The sequence below is a fragment of the Lygodium microphyllum genome, chromosome 25 (assembly GCF_053477565.2).
Source record: "Lygodium microphyllum isolate KBCC chromosome 25, Lygodium_microphyllum_v1.1.10, whole genome shotgun sequence".
Taxonomy (NCBI): Eukaryota; Viridiplantae; Streptophyta; class Polypodiopsida; order Schizaeales; family Lygodiaceae; genus Lygodium; species Lygodium microphyllum.
Genome location: NC_141159.1, coordinates 16,749,713 through 16,757,983, shown reverse-complemented (window position 1 = coordinate 16,757,983; position 8,271 = coordinate 16,749,713).

Genomic DNA, 8,271 nt, shown 5'->3' with positions numbered 1-8,271 from the left:
TAAGGATTCCAAAAGAAGGAACTTATTGTCATGGAGTCGGAAGGGTACAATTTGTTTAATCGAGATGGTAATGCCAGTGATTCCAAACTTTGGCAAAGGAGAAATGAATTAGACTCTTGAGGACATGGCAACATGAACTTCTTATGTAGCTAGAAATGATACTTCCATCTCTGGAGTAAAATTTGAGAAGAAACCATAGAATAAATCAAAATGTTGAAATTTTTCTTTGGATATAATTCTTAAAGGAAAATTGCAACTATTAGAACTATCTAGTATAGGAAAAAATATAAGAAAATATATACTTGTTGAAGAGAAAAGAAGACAAAATGATGAAGCTCCAAGCACTCCTAAGAAGACTAGAGGGGGTGGCTTAGTTGCTCCAACCCTTCAACCAGTACTTGAACATGTCATGGAGGATGAACAAAGTAAAGAAATGAAATAAGATGTACGTCTTAAGAAGCAACTTGGCTATAATATTATTTTAGATATTGATGATACTATTGATCTAAAGAAGGTATTTGAAGAATGGATTTTGGATAGTAGACTAAAATTTACTCTTGGAAAAATATCAAAAATTGCTAAGAAAAATTTCATGATGCAATCATATATATCGTTAAAAGGAAAAGGCTGAGAATGAATATTGAAAAAGGACAACATATCATAATTGAGAAACTCATTTGTAAAGCATTCAATAAAGAAAAAGAAGGTGAGAGATATATAGTAAGTGATAGAATATGCCTAAAAGCCTTAAGAATATTTAGCCAGTGTGTTATGAAGAGGATGATGCTCCAATTATGGTTCCTAGCTGTCACTTTTCTAGACCATGTTGTTGGACACTAGCCCCTACTACTGAAATAAAGATTAAGACAAGTGAAATGGCTACTCCATGTATTGCTTTGATAGATCATGGATCTGAGATCAATGTCATCATACACAAAGTCTATGAGAGTGAGAAATGGCCAATGGATATTGACATGGATGGTGAACGAGAGCCGCTAATAACACTTAGGAGATCTATATGTTACATGCATAAATATCAAGGTATTTGGAGGTAATGTACATAAATATTTCCATTTATTGTTGTAGAGCTCCTATTCTTATGATATTATTTTGGGTCAAGCATTTATCATGAAACCAAAAATGGAAACAATGGTGATGGATGATGGGTTTGCATATGCACAAGTACATAATCGATATGGAAAAAGATATGTACAGTTTAATAATGACCATATTTGTGAGTTATCCTAGTAGCAGAGCCCTCTTCTCACCAAAGACTTGAACTTTTTCTAAGCACCACTATCCTATAGGATGATGGTGATACAAGGAGGAAAAAGCTCTTGCCTCTTGGCAGTAGTGATTTTTCTTGAAGCTTTGTTGATTTATCAGTAGATAGTTCTATTTATTTTTAGATAATTATAGAGTTGCCTAGAGCTGCCATGTAGTCCATATGTAGAAAGGAGGATTACTTGAGGATTCAGGTGTTTTGCACCATGATGAGCATATATATGGGCTGTATGATGGCTTGACTTTAGTAGACATAGCATTAGAAATACAACAAAAATTTGTATTCTGTGTGAATGATGTCATCATTTATTGGCACATGTGTGTCCTATGGCAAGAGACCCTCGGTTGTGAAGGTGGATGCTATTTGAAAGATTCTAGAATATTTCTCAACTATATGAAAGGTGAAGAGATTTATTCGTGCTTGTGTGTTTTATATGATTTGCGGATAACATGCCCATTAGTTTCTCAAAACTATATGATGTGATGTATCATTGGAAAGTTCTTGAAAATTTGAATCTATTGAGCTATAGATTGCTCGATTTGGATTTATAGTGTTCAAGTTATGAAAAATCAAAAGATTTGACCACATGGCCCAAACTTATGAAAATTTCCATATCCCCCAATATGGTATTTTCTTGAGCTGACCTTTTAAGGCATCCAACTCATCACGAGTACTCTCAATAATGATTATATTATCCATGTAGAGTATCAAAATCATAAGGATACTATCATGAGCCTTGTTTATATATAAATATGGATCCATATCACGATGAAAATATCCTTGCGATTGTATAAAAGCATTGAACTTGTGGTACCATTTGATATAGGACTATAAATGTTCTTTCTTAATCTACACACTAGGTGTTTCCTGCCAAGGCTTGCAAGGCCCTTAGGCTACTCCATGTAGATCTCATCATGCAAGTCTCCAGATGAAGAAAAGTCATCTTGATACCCATCTGATAAAGATCCAATTCAAGTTGAGCAACCAAAGTCATTACCAAGTGTAGGGTAGTCATCTTCAGAATAGGAGAAAAGACTTTATCAAAGCTCACAACATGCTTGCTATTGAAATTCTTAGTAACCAACTTAGCCTTGCATACCAACTTGGGCATCCAAGGGTATGCTTGAGCTTATACACCCACTTGCATAGGAAATGACGCTTTTCATTAGGCAAGGAAATTCAATCCCATGTATGATTTTTTGCAATGAGTCATAATCTAACTATATGGCCCTCTCCCAAGAGTGAGTATCACCTCTGTGCATAGTGCATCATGAGTAAGAGGATTACCGGAATCTATTCATAACATAATCTATAGAGGGTGTGCAATGCTAAGTTGTCATCTATCTCAAGTAGACCACCTCAGAGCATGCTATGGGACTTGTACATCCTTTAGAGCATCACGATCTTGGGCCACTGGAGTATGACCCACTGTCTTGCAGGCTATCTAGCTGACTCTACAATAGTAGTGTTGAGAAACCTGCAATCACATCCACTATAGCCTCTTTGTAAGGAACAACAAGGAAAAGAAACACATTGCAAATAAAGCCTTAGACTAGGTCATGTATGCGTGATTTATTAAAGTCATGGTTGGTGAAAACAAAGGTCACTTTCCACCTTTTTCCACCTATCAATACCACCTACTCTAAGCTTATAAAAGGCACTCATCCCCACACTCATTTGATCAGTTATAGTATCATTCAGTTATACTTGCATTTATACTTGGATAATATCAGTTGTTCTCGTTTGTCGTTACTTATGCCTCATTATGTTTGTCTATTTGCTCATTAGTGATCCTCCTTAGCATGCATTCTCAATATTCTAACATGGTATCAAAGATGGTTTCAAGCAAATGAGTCATTAGGCCATTGATTGGGCCATTCTAGTTTGAATTTGTGGCTCTCTCCACTTTCCCATGAATCTCTCACTTACCTCCATAACCACCCACCTTCAGTGGAGGGCTTGAATATCTCAAACCACGCCTTTCAACTCATACTTTCCTCAAGGGAAATCTTCCTTTGCTCCCGGAGCTCCTCTCCATCACCTCAAAGCTTGACATTATTGCCTCTCTGCTCTAGCATTGCTCCTCCATTAGCTGGCTAACCCAAAATGCGCTTGCAACTAGTCGTATTGCTGATGCTACACCTACAGTCCATGATCTTGAAGACTACCATAGGGCTTTGAAATCCCATGAGATAGGCTTCCTATCCATGTAAAATTTTTTGGAAATGTTCAAGTCTACGTGCTGCAGGAACTGAGAATACAGTCACCTGCTGTAACCCTAATAGAGAAGCCATAGCTCTTTTAACTTTAAGCTTCTATTTCACTTCATTTTTCTCTTCTGCCACTCAAGCCACAGTGTTACCACTCAAATATCATTGGATTTGGCATACATTCTCACAACAAATTATTGAGGAAGGGAGATCTTGCTGGTTTTTTTGGCAAGATTATTAAAGCATAGTCCAAGCAAAGTGTCTCTTAGCACTGGTCTAGTGACTCCTGTCACTATGCCATCTGACACAATCAGCCTTGCCTCTGATCAAATTTGAGTTTTTTGTGCTACTCCAGCATCAAATCAGGGAGGGGAAGACTTGGACCTGCAAGATCTTGAAGGCCTCAAATATCTTTGAAGATTTCAAGTTCAAAGGGCATACGAGTCATCTAGTATCTCTTGATACTAATCACCTAGAACACCATATTGGGGAATATGAGAATTTCCCATAAGTTTAGGACACGTGGTCAAATCTTTGGATTTTTCATAACTTTAATACTATAACTCCAAATCGAGTGCTCTATAGCTCAATAGATTCCATTTTTCAAGCACTTTCCAATGATAGGTCACATCATATGATTTTGAGAAAATTATGGGCATGTTATCCGTGGGCCACCTTTTTTGTATTAAAAAAATGGGAATTGGGAGATTCCCAAACTCACTAATATTGTGTTCTAGTGCTTCTTCGCACTTGTGCTCAACTCTTCTGCTACTAAAATATGAAACTTTTGGAGTTGATTTTCAATTGATCTTGCAACCTCAACATGGGCAAGGACTCACCGACAGCTCGATTCAACGGTATTGGATTCCATACATGGCAATTAGGATCAAATTGATCTTGATGAAGAAAGGCTTGTGGTCAATCACAAGTGGTCAAGAGAAGAAACCAAGGGAAGCTACACTTTCAGTCATATGGGATAAAAATGATGATAAGGCTTAAGCTATTATCAAGCTCAAACTTGATGATAGCTACATTCATCATGTTGATGATTGGGAAACCTCTCAAGCAACATGGGATCGATTAGAAACCCTATTTGGAGCTCACTCAAAATTCTCCAAATGTGGCTTACTAATTGAATTTTTAAGGCTTGACATCAATAGTAGCACTTCACTTGCAACACAATATTAGTGAATTGACTATTTTGGACAACATCTAATGGACGTCAACGATTATCTCATACGAATCACAACTAGGAAATTATTACCTAAATACATTATGCGATGTTCTTTTCCGCGAGGCAATCTAGGATGCATTTAGACAAATCCATATTTTTAACCTATGCAATATGCGTTCAGGATTGGAACTTGGAAGTGCAAGCATTTTCAAATGCACGACATGCACTAACTTCGTAAACGAATGAATAAATTCGTTTAAATTTTCCTAAAAACCATCATGCTTAACGCATCTCTTTCATGCAAGAATACAATTGAAACCTGGGCATGAGGACTCGGGGCGTCCACGCATGAACTCGGGTTGGAAGCTCCCATGTGTGTGCCTCTCGCCATTTTCTTGGGGGCCATTGGCGAATTAAATCTCAGTTCAGCAACTTCCTCTTGGGTCTCTTATGCGTTACGAATCCTCTCCGACCGAGTTCTTCTCCTCTACGCAGGACACGACCCTTGCAGATGCAGTTTTAAGAAAACGGGGAGAAGTACGTGAGAACAAGGCTTATGGAAGCCTTTAATGGAAGCTTCCAAAAAGAAGCTTCTAAGCTTCTGTGGCAGAGAAGTGACGTGGAGAGAGAGTGTTGATGAGGGAGATGATGAGGATGACGAGGAAGGAGATGAAGAGGATGATGAATATGATGATGACGATGATGATGGTGGAGGCGGCGTGGTAGCAGTGGCCTGGCGGTAGCAGCCTGTGGCGAAAATATGGCGGGCAGCACGATGGCACGCAATCAGTCCCTCCACTCCCCTTCTCAAGCTAGAGGGAGGGGGTTTTCATATAGTGTGGAAGGGGGGAGATACCCACACATGTGGCTAGTTTGCATGCCTCCTCCTTCCATGCTCCTCCTCTACTTAACCCAAGCTCTTCTCACACTCCCTCTCCCCCGCCATGCATCAATTGAGGGGGAGGGGTTTATAATAAAAAAGTTTGCACTAAATTATCCATTATACTTTTTCTTTTCCAGTGAAGGGTGTTCTCGTGTGGGCTTGCGGTTTCAAGCCACGGTCTTCCATACACGACACGGAGCTGGAGTTTATTAATGTGCACGGAGGGAGCACTTAGCCACCAACATTTAACGTTGCAGGAGATTACTTTAAGTTGCATTTAGCGCGGATTGTGCGGGGTTTAGGGTCGATTCATATTTCATTGTGGTAATATTACAAAGAAATGATTTTTATTTCTTCAAGGTGTTTGGATTTTGAAAAGGCTACTAGAATATCACATACTACCATTTAGAAACACAATGCTCGACTCTTGAGATAGTGGGTGACAAGTATTATGAAAGCTTGGTATGGATTTTTATAGCATTCATACATATGCCAATAATTGTGTGCTTTTTCAAGGAGAATACAAGTCCATGGAATGTCCAAAGTGTGGTACTCATAGGTATTGATAAGGCTTTCAGGAAAAGACATTCACTTAGAAGGTTCTTAGACACTTTTGACTTATATTGTGCATCTATCATATGTTTCACACATTGTCAAGTACTTTTTCGTAAATTGAAAACCCTTAGAAAAACATTAGATAGGTAGGACGTTTATAGCTTAGCCGTTTGTGTGATAGTTTGCATTGAATCTGAATACCAAGACATGAGTGTATGTCTCCAAGATCCACCATGTCAAATAGAAGATAAAACCTTTTTTACACGTTGAAGGAAGTTGAGATTGTTAGAAACAAGTATAATATCATCCACATATAGAGCAAGAATAACAAACCTATCATTGAAGTGCTTGATATATAAGTTAGGATCTAAAGAACAAGAGATAAAACCTTATTTTGTACGAAGAAATCAATCTTTTGATACCAAGTTTGTGAAAATTGTTTGAGACCATAGAGTGACCAATGAAGTCTATAAGAAAGATTTTCCTTACGTTTGACTACAAAACCCTTAGGTTGCTCCATGTATATATCTTCCTTTAATTATCCATTAAGAAAATCAGTTCTCACATCCATTTGGTGAGCTTCCAAATCAAACTCAACAGTAAAAACTAACAAGACTTGAATACTAGTAATACAAACAACATGTGAGAGAGTTTCTTGATAATCAACTCTTGCAATTTGTGAGAAACCTTTGGCAACAACTAGCCTTGCTTTGAAATTTTCAAATGTTTCATTTACTTTTTTTTTAGTTTTATAAACCTACTTGTGTTTAAGAGGAGTGCCTCCAGAGTGATAACTTAGCTAGAACCCATGTACCTTTAGAGAGAAGAGATTCATACTCGGTTTTTAATCACCTCTTGACATTGTTCCTTTTGTGGATGACATGGCATGACTATAAGAGCCAGGGTCTTCACCAATATTGAGAGCATTCTCAAGAATATAAGCATCATAAACATGAAAGGTACCCTGCTCATTATCAATTGGAATATCAATATAAAAATCCATGACAATGTCATTATCAACAATAATAGGTACTTGTTGTGAATCTTGATTTCAATAGTCAATATTATCTCCTGAAGGAGATTCATCATCATATAGAAAAGGAAAAGTAGTGAGTAATGACTTTGTATCATCAATGTCCTCTAGTGACCACGTCCTCCCAGCATCCTCTTGAGACCATGTGTTTTCCATAAGTTTCTCATTGAAAATAACATCATAACTCATGACTACCTTCTTAGAGGATGGATAACAAAACTTGTATCTCTTAGAAAAATCTAAATATCCAATGAAAATAAATTTCAAACCAGGAGAATCAAGTTTTCTGTGAGTCTCTTTGGATACATGATTATAAGCAATATATCCAAAGGTTCGGAAATATGAAACATGAGTTTTACTTGTCCAAGTAGTAATCAGTATTTTCGAGAAGGAGCAATCGTAGGAAGATGATTTTGCATAAATTATATTGATGTTAAGATTGCTTCAGCCCCCCAAAAACATTGAGATAAGCCACAATGAATAAGCATACATCACATGTCATTGAGAATTGTCTTATTTTTATGTTCAGCCAATGGCATTTTGTTGAAGAGATTAGGAAATCGTATATTCATGATGAATACCATGATTATTACAATAATCATCAGAATCATTTGAAATATATTCTCCACCATTATCAGTGTGAATTTTCTTGATGCCATGACCAGTATGAAACTTGATAGCTTTTTTATATTACTTAAAAGATAATAAAGATTCTGATTTGTGTCGCAAGAAAAAAACAATGGTGTATCTTGAGAAGTCATCAATAAAAGTCATGAAATATCGATATTGAGATTTTGATGGAGGAAAAGGTCCACAAATATCAATGTGAATAAGATCAAGTAAATCTTTGGAATGAGTTGTGGAGGAAATTGAAAAGGGTTTACAAAAATGCTTTCCAAGTTCACAATATTCACAAAAACCCATGTGAGGACGAGCTTTAAAATCCATACCTTAAACAAGGTCATGTCCATAAAGATTAACAAGCTTATGAAATTAAAAATGAACAAAGCGATGATGCCATATTTTATTGTTAGGATAACAAGAGTTATAAAAACATTTGCAACATCTTCATTTAAAGATAACTCAAAAATATTATTGTTTCCAGGAGTGATAGCTATGGTTTGGCTATCT